The sequence below is a fragment of the Myodes glareolus genome, chromosome 22 (genome assembly GCF_982192425.1).
Source record: "Myodes glareolus chromosome 22, mMyoGla1.1, whole genome shotgun sequence".
NCBI lineage: Eukaryota > Metazoa > Chordata > Mammalia > Rodentia > Cricetidae > Myodes > Myodes glareolus.
The window spans coordinates 10,103,707-10,124,326 of NC_142047.1; the positions used below are offsets into that span (position 1 = coordinate 10,103,707).

Sequence of the window (20,620 nt, forward strand, 5' to 3'; positions counted from 1 at the left end):
AATAAAATGTCACAAATTAAGAGGAGAGTGGAGAGGGTTATATGGAAGGTTTAAAGGGAGGAACAGGAAAGAGGGAATATAATAAAAATACAACCTTGGGCAAGGCAAACAAACAGAAGGAAGGGAGCCTAAGAGAAGGCACAGCAATCAGCTACCACTAGCTGGAACAGCAAGGAATCCACTAGACACACTAATCTGGAAGTCATGATGTATGTGCAGAAGACCTGGTGCAGCCCTTCCTATGTAGGCTGCGTCAGTCTCTGCAAGTTCATATGAGCGTTGCTCAAGCTGATTTACATGGCCTTGTTTTCTTGCTGTCTTTTACCCTCTTTAGCTGATGTGGGATTCCTCTCTGTATGCTGTGAATACCATTAGTTAATAAAGAAACTGCCTTGAGCCTGCGCATGGCAGAATAAAGGTAGGCAGGGAAAACTAAACTAGGGAGAAAGAAGGTGGAGTCACTGAGAAGCCATGTAGCCCTGCTGGAGACAGACACTGCCTGGAACTCTGCCCAGTAAGCCATGGCCTCATGGTGATATACAGAAATGAGTTAATTTAATATGTAAGAACTTGCTAGGGATATGCTAAAGTGATTGGCCAAGCAGTGATTTAATTAATATGGTTTCTGTGTGGTTATTTTGGGAGTCTGGGTGGCCGGCAAATAAACAAGCAGCCTCCTATAACATCTGGCTCTTAAACTTTTCCCACCTCCTTTTCCAAGAAGTTTCCTGGAGCTGAGTATTCAAAGGTCTCTTGCTCTGTGTGACATCTGCCTGTGGGTCTCTGTATTTGTTCCCATCTGCTGCAGGAGGAAGCTTCTCTGATGATGGCTGAGCAGAATATCATTAGGAGTTATTTTGTCACTACTTTCCACCAATTTTTAGACCAGTATTATTTAATTTACACTATACCCCTGGAACATCTAGCCTCAGGTTCTTGGTCAACCAAGCAATGTCAGGTGCATGTTCCATCTCATGGAGTGTGTCTTTAGCCAAATCAGTTATTAACTGGTCACTCCCACAGCTGTGTGCCTCCATTGCCCTAGCGTATCTTGCATACAGTACATCATGGCAGATAAAGGTTCATGTTTGGCTTGAAATTTACAGTTCTCCTTTCTCTTTTCTTTCTTTTTAAAAATCCATTCCATACATTACATCCAGACTGAAGTTTCCCTTACCACCGCTCCTCTTAGTCCTTCCCACCTCCCAACCCCCACCACCTCTTCCTCTCTTCCCCGAGATCCACTTCAAAAAGATTTCCCTTCAAAAAGATCAGTCCTCTCAGGTATATCAACTGAACATGACTTAACAATTTAATTGCAATAAGCCTAGGCACAAACCCTCATATCAAGGCGGAAAGAGGCTGCCCAGTAGGAGGAAAAGGGTCCAAAGCTCAGGAAAAACATCAGGGATACCCCCCCCCACACACACACACACATTTTTAACTCTGAGGAGTCCCACAAGAACACCAAGCTACACAACTGTAACACATAATCACAGAACCTAGCCCAGACCCATATGAGGTCCATGTCTGTCACTTCAGTCTCTGTGAGTCCTATAAACCCTGCTTAGTTAATTCTGTAGGCTGTGTTCTTGGTGATCTCAACCCTTATGGTTCCTAGAATCCTTCCTCTCCTTCTTCTGTGAGGTTCCCTTGGTGTCACCTAGTCTTTGGCTGTGGGTCTCTGCATCTGCTCCCATCAGTTTCTGGATGATGTTTGTCTAATGACAATTGTCCTAGGCACTGATTTATGAGCATGCCAGAATATACCAAAATAGGAATAATTTCAGTGACTTTTTATTCTGCCAGTCCTTTTGGTTCTATCCTGGGTCTCTGGGATGCCCAGCCTCTAATTTCTGGCCATCCATGCAGTGTCATGCATAGTCTCCATTTTGTGGTGTGGGCTTCAAGTAGGACCAGTCATTGGTTGGTCACTCCCTTAAGTTCTGTGCCATCTTTACCCCAACATATCTGGCAGGCAGGACATATTATAGGTGGAAGAATTTGTGGCTAGGTCGATGTCCAGTCTCCCTGCTGGGAGCTTTGTCTGGTTATAGAAGATAGATCAATATTTCTCTGTGTTCCCCATTACTAGGAGTCTTCAATAAAGTCATTCTTGTAGAGTCCAAAGTGTTTCCACTGTACTATGCTTCTACACTGCCCCCCAAATGCCCACCAATTCCAGTCATCTCTCTTGGTGCTCTGTTCTTCCATTTTCCATCCCTGGACCTTCATGTTCTTATCCTCATCTACTCTCAGTCCACTCACCCTGCCTGTTGCTTAGCCTCTCTGGGTCTTTGAACTGCAGCATGACTATCTATTACCTAACAGCTGTCTACTTACAAATCTGCACAAACCATGTTTGTCTCTCTGGGTCTGAGTCACCTCACTCTGAATGATTTTTTTTTCTAGTTTCATCTATCTGTCTACAAATTTCATGATGTCATCATTTTTAACATCTGAGTAATACTCCATTATATAAATGTACCAATTTTTCTTTATTCATTCACTGTTGATGGACATATATTTTTGGCAGTTATGAATAAAGCAGCTATGACCATCATTGAGCAAGTGTTCTTGTGGTAGGATAGAGCACCCCAGTGCCCATGAGTGATATAGCTGGGTCTGGAGGTAGATGTATTGCTAATTTTATGAGGAACCTCCATATTGATTTCCTTAGAGGCTGGACAAGTTTGCATTCCCTTCAGCAGTAGAGCAGTGTTCCCATTGCTACCACCAGCCTGAGCTATCACTTGTGTTTTTCATCTTAGCCATTCTGACAATTATAAGATGGAATCTTAGTTGTTTTGATTTGTATCTCCCTGATGGCTAAGGATGTTGAATATTTCTCAGTCAACTGAGATTTCTCTGTTGGGAACTCTCTGTTTAGATATGTATCCCATTTTAAACTGTATTATTTGTTTTTGTTCTCTAATTTCTTGAGTTCTTTATATATTTTGGAAATTAGCACTATGCAGCATGAAGAGATGGTAAAAATCTTTTTCTATATTGTAGGCCTCCGTTTTGTCCCATTGATGGTATTCTTTGCCTTAGAGAAGTTTCTCAATTTCATGAAGTCCCATTTATTTTATTTTTATTTATTTATTTATTTATTTTTGATTTTTCGAGACAGGGTTTCTCTGTAGTTTTTGGTGCCTGTCCTGGAACTAGCTCTTGTAGACCAGGCTGGCCTCGAACTCACAGGGATTCGCCTGCCTCTGCCTCCCGAGTGCTGCGATTAAAGGCGTGCCCCACCACCGCCCGGCTATGAAGTCCCATTTATTGATTGTTGTTCTTAATATTTGTATGATCAGTGTTCTGTTCAGAAAGTTGTCTGAATGCAAGTGTTCCCTTCTTTCTCTACTATTAGGTTGAGTATATTTGGTTTTATGTTGAGGTCTTTGATCCATTTGAACTTGAGTTTTGTGCAGGGTGATAGATATGTATCTATTTCTGTTCTTCAACATGAAGGCATCCAGTTAGACCATCAGCACCATTTGTTTTAATATGCTTTCTTTTTTTTCCAATGTGTATTTCTGGCTTTTTATAAAAAAATAAATCAGTGTGTGATTTATGTCTTGGCCCTCAATTTGATTACATTGATCAACTTTTTTTTGTTTGTTTTGTTTTTATGTCAATACCATGTGTCTTTCCTTGTTTTCAAGACACAGTTTATCTGGGTAATAGCTCTGGCTGTACTGGAAATCATTTTGTAGACCAGGTTGAATTGGAACTCACAGAGATCAACCTGCCTCTGCAGCAGAATGCTGGGATTAAAGGTGTGCACCAACATTATAGCTCTGTAGTACAATTTGGAATCAGGATGGTGATACCTGTGCATGTTCTTCTATTCTATAGGATTGTTTTGGATACCCTGGTTTTGGTTCCTTTTTTTTTGGTCTTTCAATATGAATTTGAGTATTGTCCTTTCAAGTTGTATAAAGAACTTTGTTGGAATTTTGAAGGGGATTGTGTCATAACTATAGACTGCATTTGGTAGGATGACCATTTTTACTATTTTAATCCTACCAATCCATAGACAAATGGGAGATCTTTCTATCTTCTGATATCTTCTTCAATGTCTTTCTGAAAAGACTTAAAGATTTTGTCATATACTTCTTTCAGTTGCAAGGTTAAAGTTATCCCAAGGTATTTTATATTATTTGTGTTTATTGTGAATGGTATTGTTTCCATGATTTCTTCTCAGTTTGTTTGTCATTTGTGTATAAGAGGACTACTGATTTTTTTTGAGTGAATCTTGTATCTAGCCACTTCACTAATGTTGAAGGAGTTTTCTGATAAATTTTTTGGGGGGGTTGTTTAATTATACTATTGTTAAGAGACATGTTCTTAATGGGTCCAGTGACCTGGGATGGATGTATGAAGTTGGTAAAATGAAGAAAAGTCTTAGTACCTGTGTAGTTGGAGGCCACTTATTCACATCCCAGCTGCCCAGACTCCTGAAATAGCCAGACAGAAACTGTATTAATTAAATCACTGATTGCCTATTAGTTTTAACTTTTTATTGGCTAAATTTTGCATCTTAATTTAACCCATTTCTGTTATTTTATATTTTACCATGAGGATTTGTGGCCTACCAGCAAGGTTCCAGCCATATCTGTCTCCAGCGGTGGCTCTATGGCTTCTTCTTAACTCTGCCTTCTTCCTCCCAGCATTCAGTTTAGTTTTCCCTGCCTAACTCTACTCTGCCCTTCGGGTCAGGCCAGTTTCTTTATTCATTAACCAATAAAAGCAACACATAGATGGTGGGACCTACCATACCATTTCCCCTTTTCTGTTTAAATAAAAAGGAAGGTTTAAATTTTAACATATTATGAGTTATAAAGCAAAAATTATAGTTACATTATTTACATCTACTTAATTTTTATCATTATAAGGAAAACTATAATTATAACTATCTATTCTTCAACTTCATCAAAGACTCCAGAAGGATATAATATTACCTAAGTAAGCAAAAAGTACATTGTGAACAACTTTCAAAACTCTAGAATTGACAGAGACATCTCACTGCCTGAACAGTCACCCAAAGTTCTTCTGTACCATTGGGACATCCATATTCAGTCAAGAGGTCTGTAGTGTCTCACAGATTTTTCCATGGAGCAGGAAATTTCAAAGACAGTTCCATATTGGCAGTTTGTCAGTCACTTCCTTCTGTGTCCTGCAGAATGTCTAGCAGAGACTTTCAAGAATCAGGAACCCCAAAGACTGGTCTCACCTTTAGCCAAGTTCAGCAGTCATTTCTCTGTGGGTCCTCTATATCCTGTTCATTCAGCATAACATCAAGCAGTCCAGGCCAGAGCAGTTTCTTACACAAATAGTTAGCAAACTCAATAAGGAGCCTCTTCAATGTTCATCTTCCAGTTGAAGTAATTGGTGCTGCCAGGAGCAGATGTGTCTCATGTCATGAAAAGTTCTAAGTCCTTAAAACATTTCAAATGCCATATTCTATAGTCTTTAAAAGATTTGAAGTTTATCTAACTGAAATATATCTCTATATATCTAGAAAACCTGACTAACATGACTACAAGCTTGACTATTATAGATGACTATATATTAACTTGTATTTATTAATTATACACTACATTTTGAAATGAACTGTAGAAGCACAATACCTTAATTAAAAGCAGAACTATACATATAAAAAATTGACCTTAAATTTGTATCAATAAACCAAGATCCATACCAATTCAAATCTCTATAGCATATTCCCCTTTAAATGAAAACAAACATTTTTAAACTGTATTTGGAAATTTGGGCATAATTTTCTCCAAACTGCTTCCTGCTGTTTATTGGGTAAAATAATTTTTGAGCGGTATTCAGGGGGTCTTGGCCCATCAAACCACATTAGTCTCAAAGAAATCCATAGGTTCTCATCTTCTGTGGAAACAAAAGCAGAATCTCTTTTCTAAAGCAACAAGTACTTAGACCCAAATTCTGAAGTCACCATACCTTTAAAATATCTATACTTGTTTAGCTTAGCAGCCCATACAATTAAATGTCTCTCTGTACTTAGCTCCTTCACAGTCAAAAAATTCAAAGAAAACACAATAGTATACATACTCCAGACTCTGTGTATATTGCATCATTGCGTGGCTTGTTTTTACTCTATTTTTAATATTATTTTATTATCTTTACTCCTTTAATCTATGAATGTTATCTTTACTCCTTTAATCTATGAATGTCTGTACTTTGTCTCTTTAAAGACTTAACCTTTTTTTTCTAAACAATTTACTATTTTTTATAACTTTCTATATTCTTTTTCTTTTCTCTCCCAAGCCTATGTACATTTACTAACACTGTGGCCCACTTAGAGAACTTTTTTTAAAATCTGAATTTGCTTTTATTGTGCATCTGTAATTATTTTCTGACCAGAAACACTTCTTAAAATGCTAAACCGCAACCTGACTATTCTTAAGGTTGCTTTGCCTTTTGACTTCACCCAGTCTGACATAGTGGGGTGAAGGTCTGTTTAGCCCCATATTCAAACAGACAGCAGGTCTATGTTGCCATTAACCAAGTTGTAGCACTCTGCTCACAAACCCCATTTAAATGCGCTGTAGCCTCGCAAAAGAGTCAGAGTCATTTATGCTGGTGAACCAGGAAGCAGACATTTATAAAGAAGTTGTGCAGTTTTTATTGCACCTCTCTTAAAGCAGCCATGATACCCTGCTCCCTGCAAGCCCATCTAGAAAAAAAAAATGTCATGGCTACCAAAAGCCATGCTTAACTCTGTTGTTTTGTGTCTAGAATTCCTTTTTAAGCTTTCTTAGATTTTTTATGTGGATGTAGTTATCCATGTTGGTGAACCAATTTGTAGTAGGAAACCATTTGTTCATTTTCTGGGTACCCAGTCTCCTGTAATAACTATATAGAAACTGTAGTAATTAAATCACTGCCTGGCCTATTAGCTCTATCTTCTTATTGGTTAACTCTTGCATCTTAATTTAACCAGTTTCTATTGTTTTACATTTTATCATGAGGATTGTGGCCTACCGGCAAGGTTCCAGCAATATCTGTCTCTGGCAGTGGCTCCATGGCTTCTTCTTGACTCTTCCTTCTTCCTTCCAGCATTCAGTTTAGTTTTCCCTGCTTAGCTCTACTCTGCCCTATCAGGTCAGGGCAGTTTCTTTATTCATTAACCAATAAAAGCAACATATAGACTGAAGAACCTCTCACACCACACCCATTTCAAGCAAGTGACCCCATATAGCCTGAGGCATTTTTCTTTATATAGTTTTAACAGTTTGCATGAAGTATTACAATCATATTTGTTTCCATAAGTTTTTATTAATAATCATAATAATTTCCAGTTTGTTCTCTTATCCCCCTCTTTTTCCATCCCTTAACTTTCCCACTGGTAATCATTATCTACTTGATTTATAGCCTTAATATTGGAAGCAGAAGCAGTATAGTGGGTAACAAAGGAAGTTTTCTAACTAAGCACATCTACAGGTGGAACAATGTACACAGTTGACAGCATTTGCAGTTACAGCATTATGCAAAGTGAAAGAAAGTTTTGCCTCTAATGGTTAATGTTTATCTCTGGTCAAATCTAAGTTCTCACAGTCAACTTATCAGCCAAGGCTGAATCAATCCATTCTTCATTCTATACGACTCTACTTCCTATAGGGGATATACCAGATTTTCCCCTATCATCCTGTGAACTACATAACTTAAAAGCTTACTCTTAATAGTTGCCTATTTTTTGTTCTCATGTTCCATTCCTTTCAGCTTCCCACAGTATTGGCACAGCTATAGAGATGAGGGCATTTTGCATTTCTATGATTCTGCTTCATTCCCTCTTCTTAGACTGTTCCCATTAACTCTCGATATCATCTACTTATTAACATTTCTCCTAGACTCTTGTGGTTAAATAATTTCCTTCAAGAAAATTATGCTGATTTGTAACACTGTCATGAACTCCTGTGACTCTTTCAGGCCAGTCACAAGGTGCACTGGAAAGGCAACATCCTGTTCTTGAGAATCCTGAATTTATGGTTGCACTTGAAACATCAAAGGCTTTGGAGGCTGAATCAGATGCACTGTATATTTTTATCAACATCCCTCTCATTTACCCAGTGCAGGATCATCAGGGAAAAGTTTTCCTAATACAATAGCTGTTTCATCTATGGCTCTAAAAAAGTGAAACTAGAGGCAGCTGGCAATATAATTTGTGTAAGGAAAGCAAGGAGAGCTGGCAGCACATATGCTCCTGGGGTCATGCCCAGAATCATGCAGAAAACTACCCATCGCCTTTGCCAAAGATGGGTTAAATTCTCCCAGGCCTTGCCAAAAAGAGAACTTGTTCATGCTATTCTCCGGTCTTGTACCCTGAAGAAGTCACATGGTTCCCAGCATACTATTGTCTTATGAACTATAAATTGTGATACTTTGATTTCTTCCTTTCAAATTTGTATTCCCTTGATCTCCTTGAGTTATCTTTTTGAACTTCAATTATTATATTTAATAGCTATAGGGAGAGTGGACAGCCTAGTCTTGTCCCTGATTTTAGTGGAAAGGCTTTAATTTTCTCTCAATTTAATTTGATGTTGGCTGTTGACTTATTGTATATTGCCTTTATTATGTTTAGGTATGTTGCTTGTATCCCTGCTTTCTCCAAGACCTTTATTATGAAGAAATGTTTGATAGTGGAAGATACAAAATAATCCCACACTAGTTCAGAATTATGTATAATAAAGGGTTATTTATTTAAGGGAGACTCACAGATCACTGTCCTAGATCACAGACAGTCCTCTGCATAAATGGGGAACAGGAATAGAGTCATAAGCAAGTTAACAGTCATAAGCAAGAGCTGGAAGCATTAGAGCAAGCACATGCTTTACAGCTACATTTATAGCAAGAGAGACCACACCCAAATGGGCTGGTATTTTAAAGGCTATTGGCTGAAAGAGCTAAAGGAGCTCCCACAGCACCTTTCCCTTTGGTTTAAATAAGAGAGTTCTAAACCCTATACAAAACTGTATATACACGAGGAACAGATATCAACTATAAGATTAGAATTACAACCAGCATAAACAATATTAAGCAAAGAACATATCCTAATGTTTTAATAAACATTCTATGCTACAGAGTCCAAGTCTTATATTGAAAATGGGTTGGTTAGATCATGAGAAGGCAATAACTACAACTATCTAATTTTCAACCCCATTGAAGGGAAGTAGCCTTCAATGTATGGGCACAGGAGACCACTTTCTAAATATAAAACCAGTAGTACAGATGACAGCAACAGAAAGTAAATGGGACCTCCTGAAACCGAGAAGTTTCTGGAAAAGGATAGTCAATAAGACAAAAAAAAAGTTACTGAATGGGAAAAGATCTTTACCAACTCTGCATCAAAGAACTGATCTCCAAAACATATAAAGAACTCAAGAAATTAGACATTAAAACACCAAATAATTCAATTAAAAATGGGGTATAGATCTAAACAGAGAATTCTCAACAGATCTCAAATGGCTGAAAGACACTTAAGGATATGTTCAACATCCCTAGTCATCAAAGAAGTGCAAATCAAAATGATTCTGAGATACGATCTTACACCAATCAGAATGACTAAGATCGAAATCACCAATGATAATGATAGCTTATGTTAGAGAGGACGTGGAGTAAGGGGAACACTCATTCATTACTGGTGGGAATGCAAACTTCTACAACCACTTTGGAAATTAGTATGGTGGTTTCTCAGAAAATTGGAAATCAACCTACCTCAAGACTCAGCAAACTACTTGTGGGCATAAACCCAAAGGATACTCAATCATTCTACAAGGACATTTGTTCAACTATGTTCATAGTAGCATTACTTGTAATAATCAGTACCTGGAAACAACCAAGATGCCCCTTAACCAGAGAATGGATAAATAAAATATGGTATATTTACACAATGGAGTACTACTCACTGGTAAAAAACAATGACATCTTGAAAATTGCAAGCACATGGATGGAGCTAGAAAAAAAAATCCCAAGTGAGGCAACACAGACCCAGAAAGATGAGGATGATATGTACTCACTCATAAGTGGATACTAATGGTAAAGCAAAGGATAATGATGATCCCAGTTAAGAACCAGCTAAGCAATAGTGGAGATGGCGCCTGAACTGGCCTGAACTGGCCTTGCCCTGTAGTCAGATTGATGACTATCTTAAATGTCACCATAGAACCTTCATCCAGCAACTGATGAAAGCAGACACAGAGGCCCACAGCAGAGCACTGGGCTGAGCTCCTAAAGTCCAGTCGAAAAGTGGAAAGAGTGAGATTATGAGCAAAGAGGTCAAGACCATGATGAGGATACCCACTGAAACAGCTTACCTGAACTAATGGAAGCCCACCAGCTCTAGCATAACAGGGAAGGAACCAGCATAGGACCAAACTAAGCCCTCTGAACGTGGGTGACAGCTGTATGGCTGGTGCAGACTGTAAGGCCAATGTCTGTGGTGCCAGAATTTATCCCGATTGCTTGACTTTTTGAAACCCATTCTATCTGGAGGGATATCTTGCTGAGCCTAGATATAGTGGGGAGGGCCTTGGTCCTGCCTCAAAGCAATGTGCTAGACTTTTTTGACTCTCCATGAGAATCCTTACCCTCTCTGAGGAGTGGATGGAGGTAAAGGGGAGGAAGGTAGAGGGAACAGAGGAAGGGGAGGGAGTGTGAATTGAGATTGATATGTAAAATGAGAAAAGATAGTTGCATAAATAAATAAATAAATAAATAAACAAACAAACAAATAAAATGGAAAAGAAGAACCTAGGCTAAAAAAAACAGAACCATGACGATATTACAGAGGTATAAAAAAAAGCAGATAAAAACAACTGTTCTGCAGAGGAAAATGTCTTTAAGCATAATTATTTAGATATAAGAAGAATACAATACCCTGTGAGCTACACCGAAATAAAATGAATAGTAAAAGAGTATAATAAAGGCAAAAATATTCAAGGCAAAAGAAAAGTCTTTTTAAAAAAATCAAAACCAGACACAAAAAATACCCTGGCGTGAAAACAAGGGAATGCAGTAGATTCTTTCTGAATTCTTTAACACCAGAGCCTGCCAGCTGGAAGGCCGCCTGCTAAAGCTGGAGGCTCTTCCCTTGCAGATGGTTCCGACCTGCATGTGCCCAGAACTGCCTGTGTCACAGGACGCTGTTGAGCAGTGCGTTTTTTAAATTTAAAAAAATTCCCGTTTTTTAGTCTATTATTTTTGTATCGGGAAGCTTTCCAAACCTTAAGCTTTGCAGCTAGTGGATCTGCCAGTTTCTAGTTTCTCACTCACTCAAAGGCCTTCCAGTTTGTCCATGTTGTAATAACTAATAGCAAAGCCATCTCAGTGTGCTTGGGTGTGAATCGGGAGGGGGCACCCTGAGATCCATCATTAGAAGCCCCTCCTGGTCTTTCTGATATTGTTCAGTGTTGACTGTGTCCTATGAGACAGTTGATGGTGGGAAGTCAGGTCTGCTGGACCTGCCTTTAGAGTTTTCATCCCGAAGCAGAGAATTGAAGGTCTTTCTGAAGCTCCCCACTGCTTTTGTTTGGGAGCATCAGTCTCCACTCAGTTATTCTTTCAGAATCAAACAAGTGAGATCATGAACAAATAAGACCTTCGCAGACCAAACTTCCTATCTGTTGAACGTGCCAGTGGACCGAGGTCCATCCCTCTCCCAAACCACAGCACCCTCATGCAGTCATACCCCGAACTAGGGAAGGGAAACAGTGATGTCTGGCTTCTCTGGCACATAACTGTTCTTCGTTATTCCATTCTTAACCGGTTCTATCTTAAACAACATATTCTCTTGTAGACAGAGACTGTTCGCTCATTTCCCAGCTTCCCAGACCCAAATAAGAACAGAGAAACTATATTAATTTCAACACTGTTTGGCCAATAGCTTAGGCGTATTTCTAGCTAACTCTTGCATCTTAAACTAACCCATTTCTATCAATCTGTGTATTGCCACGAGGCTGTGGCCTACAGGTAAGGTTCTGGCTGGTGGCTGGCATCTTTCTCCTTCAGTGTCTCCCTGACGTCACTTACTTTCTCTCTGTATCCCTGTTCAGATTTTCCACCTGGCTTTACTCTACTACACCATTGGCCTAAACAGCTTCTTTAATAAAAATTGCAATAAACCATATTCATAGCATAGAGAGGGGAATCCCACATTATTCCCTTTTAACATGGCTCTCAGCCATGACCCCCTAAGGCAACAAGTATAACAAAATGGGAGTCTTCTTCATTGACTGTCCATGCTAGAAGGATGCCTGTCTTGTCTGAAGGCCCAACTTGATTGAGGTCTGTTAGAACTCTTAATCTCTTGACCAGGGCTTCCTAAATTACCTTTTAATAGTCTCTGCTTCCTCTTCCTTTGTGGGGAGCCACATGGTGTGTGCCATTTGGTGGGAGCCACATGGTGGGAACCAAGTGCATTACAGTTCTTTTTCTTGCTCTCTCTCTCTCTGTCTCCAGCAGATTCATCACACCATCGTGACCTCAGCTGTTGTTTAACTTCCTGTTAACAGATTGTTCCAAAGGCACAGGAAGAATCGATTGTTGTCTCTATTCCCCATGCACCCATCAGATGGCGGCACCTTTTTTGTTCACTGTTTTTGTAGTTTCGTTTCTCTTGCTGTGATAAAACATTCACCAAAGTTTCTTTAGGGGAGGAAAAGTTAATTTCATCTTACAACTTAAGAGTCACAGTCCACTACTGAGGGAGGTCAGGACAGAAACTCAAGAGAAACCATGGAGGGATGCTGCTTCCTTGCTCACACTCTGGTGCTCTCTGATAGCTTTCTCATAGAGTCCAGAATCACATATCTATAGATGGTACCTCACCTACTGAGCTAGGACCCCACCCCCTGTCAGTCAACAATCCAGACAAGTTCCCACAGATATGGCCACAATCCAATCTGATCAACTGAGGGCCTCTTCCGAAGACATCTAGGTCATGTCAAGTTGATAAAGAAAACGACTGATAACTATTTTATCCCAGAACCTTCTTGAATGTGCTTCCATGGGATGTTCTAGACCTAAAAAGAATAGAGATAGCCCTCTCCTTTCACAACTCTGTTACTTGCTATAATTTTTGTTGTTCACTGCAACTAATAAATTCATAGTGAACTTGAAACATAATCTGTTGTAACTAATATCTCCCCTTCCTGTAGCTGTTCTAAGAGCAACCAAAGGCCTGTAGGATGATGGAGAGCCACCAGAAGTCCCTTAAAGGAGTCAGGAAAGATTACAGAGTTCCAAGACCATGGATTTCAGTCTGAATTTTGTTTCCCATACAAGAAAAACCAGTCACATTGTTGTGGATTTAACATTAGTGGTTTCCAGGTTGTTCTAGATTTGACATTAGTGGTTCTCATGCTGTTCTGGATTTAACATTAGTGGTTCCCACACTGTTCTAGGTTTAACATTAGTGTTTTCCCATGTTGTTCTAGATTTAACATTTGTGTTTTCCACATTGTTCTAAATTTAACATTAGTAGTTCCCATGTTGTTCGAATTTAACATTAGCGGTTGTGTGATGAGACCAGATGCCTCTGTGAAATTACTCACTGATGAAGAATTAAAACCTGCAGTCTATGTTGTCATGTTACTTTCATTCATATTTCACAGTTTTCACGAGTTCTCTCTGTTGTAGGTGACTATATAGACTTTGGTCAGTGACTAATGATACTTTCATGCAGGACAATTTTACTAGCTAATTAGGTTGTTGTGGAATATTATTTTAAGTGTATTTATTTATGCTATGGAACATTTGTTTAATGATGCAAATATGTGCTGTGTTCTTTTATGTTGTATTTGGTAAACTCTGTGAAGCTGTGTTACATTGCCTGTCTAAAACACCTGATGTTCTAATAAAGATCTGAATTGCCAATAGCAAGGCAGGAGAAAGGATGAGCATGGCTGGCAGGCAGAGAGAATATATAAAAGGAGAACTAGAGGGATTGGGAAACAAGAGACAATCAAGGAACAAGAAAAGAAGGGCCAGCCACCTAACCACACAGACATGGAAAAAGGAGGAAAGAAAAGATATACAGAGAAAGATAAAAGCCCAGAGGCAAAAGGTAGATGTGATGATTTGTGAAAAGTTGGCAAGAAGTAAGGCAAGTTAAGGCCGGGCGTTTGTAAGTAAGAATTAAGTCTCCACGTGTGATTATTTGGGAGCTGGATGGTTCCCCAAAGGGCCAAAGAGTAAAAGAGTAAAAACAACCAACTACAATATGCAATTAAGGTTCCCTCATGTCCCTGTGTATTCTCAAATGTATGGTGTTTTCAGTGATTATCATTTTGCTGTTGTTACTGTTGTTTTTTGAGACTGGTTTTCTCTGTGCAGTCCTGGCTGTCCTGTAACTCACAGAGATCCACCTGCCTCTGCCCCTTGAGTGCTGGATTAAAGGTGTGAACCACTACATCCAGCCCCCGTGCTTAACATTTACAGATTTGTGAGAAAACCCTTGTTGTGTATCAATTTAAATATATTTGATGTCTATTCTTCAAAGCCACCTCTTGGCCCTTTGAGCACCTGCTTTCTAGTATAACATCTTACAATGAAATTGCCGTTGCCTTCATCCTTCTTATAAAATGCAGGCAATTCCATACTGCTCTATGGTGATGGCTTCTAACCTTCTGGTCATGTTGTCTTTTATCCCTTTACCCTTGACTGTTGAAAGCTCAGCCTCAGATAAGCACTCAACAGAAAGCTTAGGGAGAGCCACACTTCAGCCGTGAGTGGCTTTAGGAAGAGAGCCAGACATTCAAGTCTATGAAAATGGCTTATGTAAATCTCAAAGCTAATGATAATACATATATTTACTTTCATATTTTTCCTTTCAGATCTGAATTATAAATTGTTACTTCAATCTAATTCTACCGGTGGATTCAAGCTTTCTATTTCTTAAGGAGTCAACACCTTTAGGATATATATTTTGGTTTTTCGAGACAGGGTTTCTCTGTGTAGCTTTGGGGCCTGTCCTGGTACTCCCTCTATAGCCCAGGCTGGCCTTGAACTCACAGAGATCCTCCTGCCTCTGGCTCCTGAGTGTTGGGATTAAAGGCTAGGATGTATTTGTTGCTAGCAATTTGTGTGTCTTATGAGTTTGCTGGCATACACTTGTTTGTAACAGTGTTTCATGAACCACTGTGTTTCTGAGGTGCTGCACGATGCTTGCATTCTCCCTTTGAATTTTATTAACTTGAGAATTTTTTCCTTCTCTAGTTCAGCTCTAGAACTTGTTGATTTTCTCAAAATTTTAAAAGAATATTTATAGTTATCATTATCTTTTTTCTACAGTGTATTTGTTTTATTTTCATTTTGCTTTTTATTATTTCCTAACTTTGCTCTCTTTGATTTACTTTAATTTTCTTTACTCTAGTTCCCTGGAGCATGTCAGGCCATTTATTGGAAATTTTCCTGTTACTTGATGTAGGCTCTTACTGTGTCCCCTCTGACCTCAGCTCACATCTTTTGCTCACATTGTTGTTTAAAGAAACTTTTAAATGTTCCTCTTGAGTGTTTTCTGTGGTCACTTGATTTATTGCTTCATTTTATGTAGTTATTTAACTGACATGTTGTTTATTCTCACATGTTTGCTTGTCTTTCAAAATTCCTCCTTTTATGATTTCTCATTTAATAAACTTTTGGTCAGAAACAGTATTTGGGATGGTTTCAGTGTTCTTAACTTTGTCAATAATTGTTTTTTCCCATTATATGGCCAACCTTGGAGAATGTTTCATGCACACTAAAATGCTTTTGCAATCCACTGTTCATACATGCAAAGAATTTATATACATATATATGAATATATATTCATTATTAATTTGTTATTTTGTTTATTCAAGGATACTAATAACTATCCAAATATTATTTTATTTCTTCTTGTTTATTCTTTCATATTTATTAGTGTAGTCATGATTAAGAGACTCCAATATTAAGTGAATATATTTATTTATAATTGTTATGCTCTTATCTTGAAGTGATCCATTTATCAACAACCTTATTTTTTCTCTGTTAGCTGCCACATGCATGGATATTGGTTTCCACCTCTTACCTTTCAGCTAAAATCACTCTTAGCACTTAGAACTGATCTATTTGGTCAATCTGTATCTTTTGATTAGACAATTTATCCATGAGTATGAAAAATAATGATGATAGGTATATTGGCTAATTTTGACTATCATTTTGAAGTGACTTCATGGAACTATAATTTTATATATGAAACTTATTGGAAATGCAGAATTTGGTGAGCTTTGAAATATATTTTGCTTTTATCATTCTGATGGTATAGTTTCCACTAATTTTCCTTCATTTACTTCTAAGTTCTATAAACATCATATGTTAATAAGTGTGCTTATTCATCACTTAAAGATATACATTCTAAGATAAACATTGAAAGGCAGTTTTGGCTGTGTGAGCTTGATAGAATATCTTACACAGTCTGAGACATCTTCATTGTCATCAGGCAATATGATTTCATGTGATCATCCTTCTGTACAGGGTTCCTCATTATACAAGATCTTATATAGTGCATGACTGTGTTTAAATAAAATAAAACATAGTAAATGCAATGAAATCACAGAAATACCAAGGCTGATATCCCACATTGGTGATACATATCTATCCTTCTACCGCCACATTACCCCAAAGACAAGTTTTCATCTTCTTTCTAAAACTGTATGCTACTTTGGGTTCCTTAGAATTTGTAATCAGTGTAGTCACATAGCACACCCTCTTCATCTTTGCTTCCTTCCCAAAGGCAGCATAGTTCTCTTGAGGCTCCTCCATGACCTTATCAGCATGTGTTATACTAAGTCATTTTAATTTTAACTGTTGCTTGATGTATATGCATATGTGGTTTCTAAATTTAAATTTTATATTAACTTATCTTAAAAATCAATTAATAATTGAAACCAAATCAAGAAAATAGATAAAAACATTTACTAAATTTACATAAATAGTGCATTTTAACACCACAAGATACTGAAATTCTTTGGTGCTTAAGTACTATTTTCAACCTTGAATTTTGTCAACCACTAACCTCTCTTTCTATATTGTTTTCCCTTTGACTTGTGATACAGTTGGAGCAAGCAATATGTGAGGCTTGGGTCTCATTTGTATCACTTAGTGAAAATGAATTCGAGAGTGATTAGCTGTTATGAATAGAAACAGTTGGCTATTTTCTAATTAGTAATTTTACTGGGTGTTATTACAAGACACATATGCATCATGGCATCTTATCCATTCAGTGACTAAAGAACATGTTAAAAGTATAGGTTTTAAATTAAATTTTAAAATTAAATTAAATCACTGTTCAATTTTCATGAGTTTGTGGGCTTTCTGAGAGTAGTATTGTTTTCAAATTCTAACTTTAATCCATGGTGACCCAATAAAACACAGGGAGTTACTCTAATTTTTTTTTTGTCTCTGTTGAGGTTTGCTTTGTTACTGAGTATGTGATCAATTTTAGAGAATGTTTCATGAGGTGCTAAGAAGAAGGTATATTCTTTTGTGTTTGGGTGGAATGTTGTATAGATGTCTGTTAAGTCCATTTGATTCATGACATCTGTTATTTCTCTGTTAAGTTTCTATCTGGTTGACCTGTCTATTAGCAAGAATTGGAGTGTTGAAGTCTCCTACTATTAGTGTGTGGGATTTGATGTATAATTTAAGTTTTAATAATGCTTCTTTTACATATGTGGGAGCTCTTGTATTAGGGGCTTAAATGTTCAGGATTGAAACTACATCTTGATGGATTTTTCCTGTTATGAGCAAAAAGTGTCCTTCTCCATCTCTTCTGAGTGATTTTCGTTTGAAATCTATTTCGGTAGATATTAAGATAGCTACACCCACTTGTTCGGAAATCCTTTTTCCAAACCTTTACTCTGAGGTAGTGTTGTCTTTGAGATTGACATACATTTCTTGTAGACAGCAGAATGCTGGATCCTGTTTTTGTATCCATTCTCTTAGCCTGTGTCTTTTTATAGGTGAATTGAGTCCACTAATATTAAGCGATATTAATGGCCATTGGTTGTTAATTCCGATTATTTTTCAGTAGTAGTGTTTGTGTGTTTCCCTTCTTTGGGTTCTGCTGGTGGGGGATTGTCAGTTGCTGTGTTTTTGTGGGTGCAGTTATCTTACTTGGGTTGGGGTTGTCATTCTAGTACTTTCTGGGTTTGTGGATATGTATTGTTTAAATCTGCTTTTGTCATGGAATATCTTGTTTTTTCCATCGATGGGGACTGAAAACTTTGCTGGGTGTAGTAGTCTGGGATTGTATTTGTTGTTTCTTAGTGTCTGCAGCACATCTATCCAGAACCTACTGGCTTTCATGGTTTCCATTGAGAACTCGGGTATAATTCAGACATTTTTCCTTTGCAGCTCTTAATATTCTTTCTTTGTTCTGTATGTTTTGTGTTTTAATCATTATATGGTGAGGGATTTTTTTTGTTCCTGTCTATCTGGTATTCTGTAAGCTTCTTTTATCTTCATAGGGATATCATTTTTTTTTTAGGTTGGGAAAGTTTTCTTCTGTGATTTTGTTGAATATATTTTCTGTGCCTTTGAGTTGGAGTTCTTCCTCCTCTACTCCTATTATTCTTAGGTTTGGTCTTATCATGGTGTCCCAGACTTCCTAGAAGTTAAGAATTTGTTGAATTTAATGTTTTCTTTGACCATTGGGTCTATTTCCTCTATAGTATCTTCAGCATTTGAGATTCTTCTATCTCTTGTATTGTTGGTTATACTTGTCTCTGTAGTTCCTGTTCATTTACCCAGATTTTCCATATCCAGAATTCCCTCAGTTTGTGTTTTCTTTATTACCTCTATTTTAGTATTTAAGTCTTGAACTGTTTGTTTCACCTGTTTGGCTGTTTTTCTCTTGGTTTTCTTGGGTCTCTTTGAGGGAAATTTTTTCTTTGTCTTTTACTCCATTTCTTTAAAGGAGTTTTTCATTTTCTCTTTAAAGGTCTCCATCATTTTCATAAAGTTACTTTTAAATTTGTTTCCTCCTACTTTTCTGGGTTAGGATGATCAAGTCTTTCTGTTGTGTGACCATTAGGTTCTGGTGTTACCATGTTGCTTTTTAGGTTGTTGGAGGAAATTCTTCTTTGGTACCTACCCATCTCTTCCTTCAAATGAGGCCAGTAATGTCCTTGCATCTTGGTCCAATCTTGCAGTGGCTATCTGAGTGTTTGGGAGTTTTTCTTGGTCTATTCTGTACTGTCAATGTCTGTCTCAGAAAGCCTCCGAGTTCTCTATACACCTGCTCTCTTGGTCTACTCTCCTAGTTTGCTCTCTTGATGCTCTCCCTTGATCTCCTCAGTGTTGTAGCAAGCTCTTTGTCCCCTCAGTATTATAGAAAGCTCTCATATCTTAGGTGGGTTGTGACTAGTAGTTTGGAGGGTCCAGTGAATGGGGTTGGGTTTTGGGGGAGCCTACCCTCAGGAAACTCCATACTGGCTGACTAGAAAAGCCAAGGTTGTAGCGGGAGGGGCCTGGGATTTTGTCCCACTGTGGAGGTCCTAGAGAATCGGGTGTCCCACCATGTGGCTGTTCACTTACCTCTTAAGTTTCCTCAATATTGAAGCAAGCTGTATTTCAGAGTTCCACCAAGGTCACAGGAAGATAAGTGGTCTTGGAGATAGGGTATGGCTAGTAGTTTGGATAGGTTTGGGTTTTGGGGGAGCCTGACCACAGGAAGCTCCCCACTGGCAGGAAAATAAGCACTTGTTTCCATCTGGTTTCAAACTGGGGACCTTTCATGTGTGAGGTGACCGTAATAACCACTACACTATGGAAACTGCGCATTCAGTTAATTTCAATTGATTAATTATTGTACTTTCATGATTTGTGCCTTTATATTATTCTAAATTCTCTTTTCCTCACTAAACATTGAAAGTCACTTTTGTATCCTCTAGAATTCTATAATATTTTATTTTGTACTTACATTTTCATGAAGTGTGCACAGTTTGAAGTGGTGGTGAATGTTTACCACTTAGTGAAAAATCTATCTTCTTTTTAATTTTGTTGTTTTTGTACCCTTATAAATACTTCTTTTTATTTAATGTGGATTTATTAGTTAAAAAACTTTTGTATAGGCAATTATATATCTATGTTTGCCATCTGTCTTCTAGCTTATGTTCCTCAACTTTGTTAAGCTCATTTATGACTTGTTTTATTTATACTTCATTAGACTTTCTACATAGTTGCTTTCCTTTCTGAAGATAAAGATAATTTGAAATCTCTTTTAAAAATTTGTGTGTTATCTTTTGGATTATTTCATTGATTTATCTGGCTAGAGCCTTCAATGCATGCCAATTAGAGTTGAGAATGGATGTCTATATCTTGTTCAGACCTCAAAGAGAAAAAAATCACTTTTCTTTTTAAGAAGTACGCATTGATTTTTCCAAAAATGTCCACTGTCAAAGACATTGCTGTGTTTTTTTCATTTTTTAAGTCCTTTGAACTCAACTGATTTTTTTTGCTTCTCCTTTGGAAGATGTTACATAATGGTCCTTCTGTAACTGGTTCAGATGAACAATCATGCTGACTGGATGTGGAACATCAAACCATGCAGTCCTTGCTCTAATTACCAATT

General features: G+C 37.8%; 1 long non-coding RNA gene across 1 annotated transcript; it reads right to left on the bottom strand.

Moving 5' to 3' along the window:
* Nucleotides 1-4,072: 4,072 nt before the first annotated feature.
* On the bottom strand, nt 4,073-7,168 carry LOC146890340 (uncharacterized). The gene is made up of 3 exons (XR_014998998.2): nt 7,015-7,168; nt 5,237-5,397; nt 4,073-4,460 (listed from the first exon to the last, which is right to left on the bottom strand). It is a non-coding gene; the product is annotated as an uncharacterized LOC146890340 (long non-coding RNA).
* Nucleotides 7,169-20,620: the final 13,452 nt, after the last annotated feature.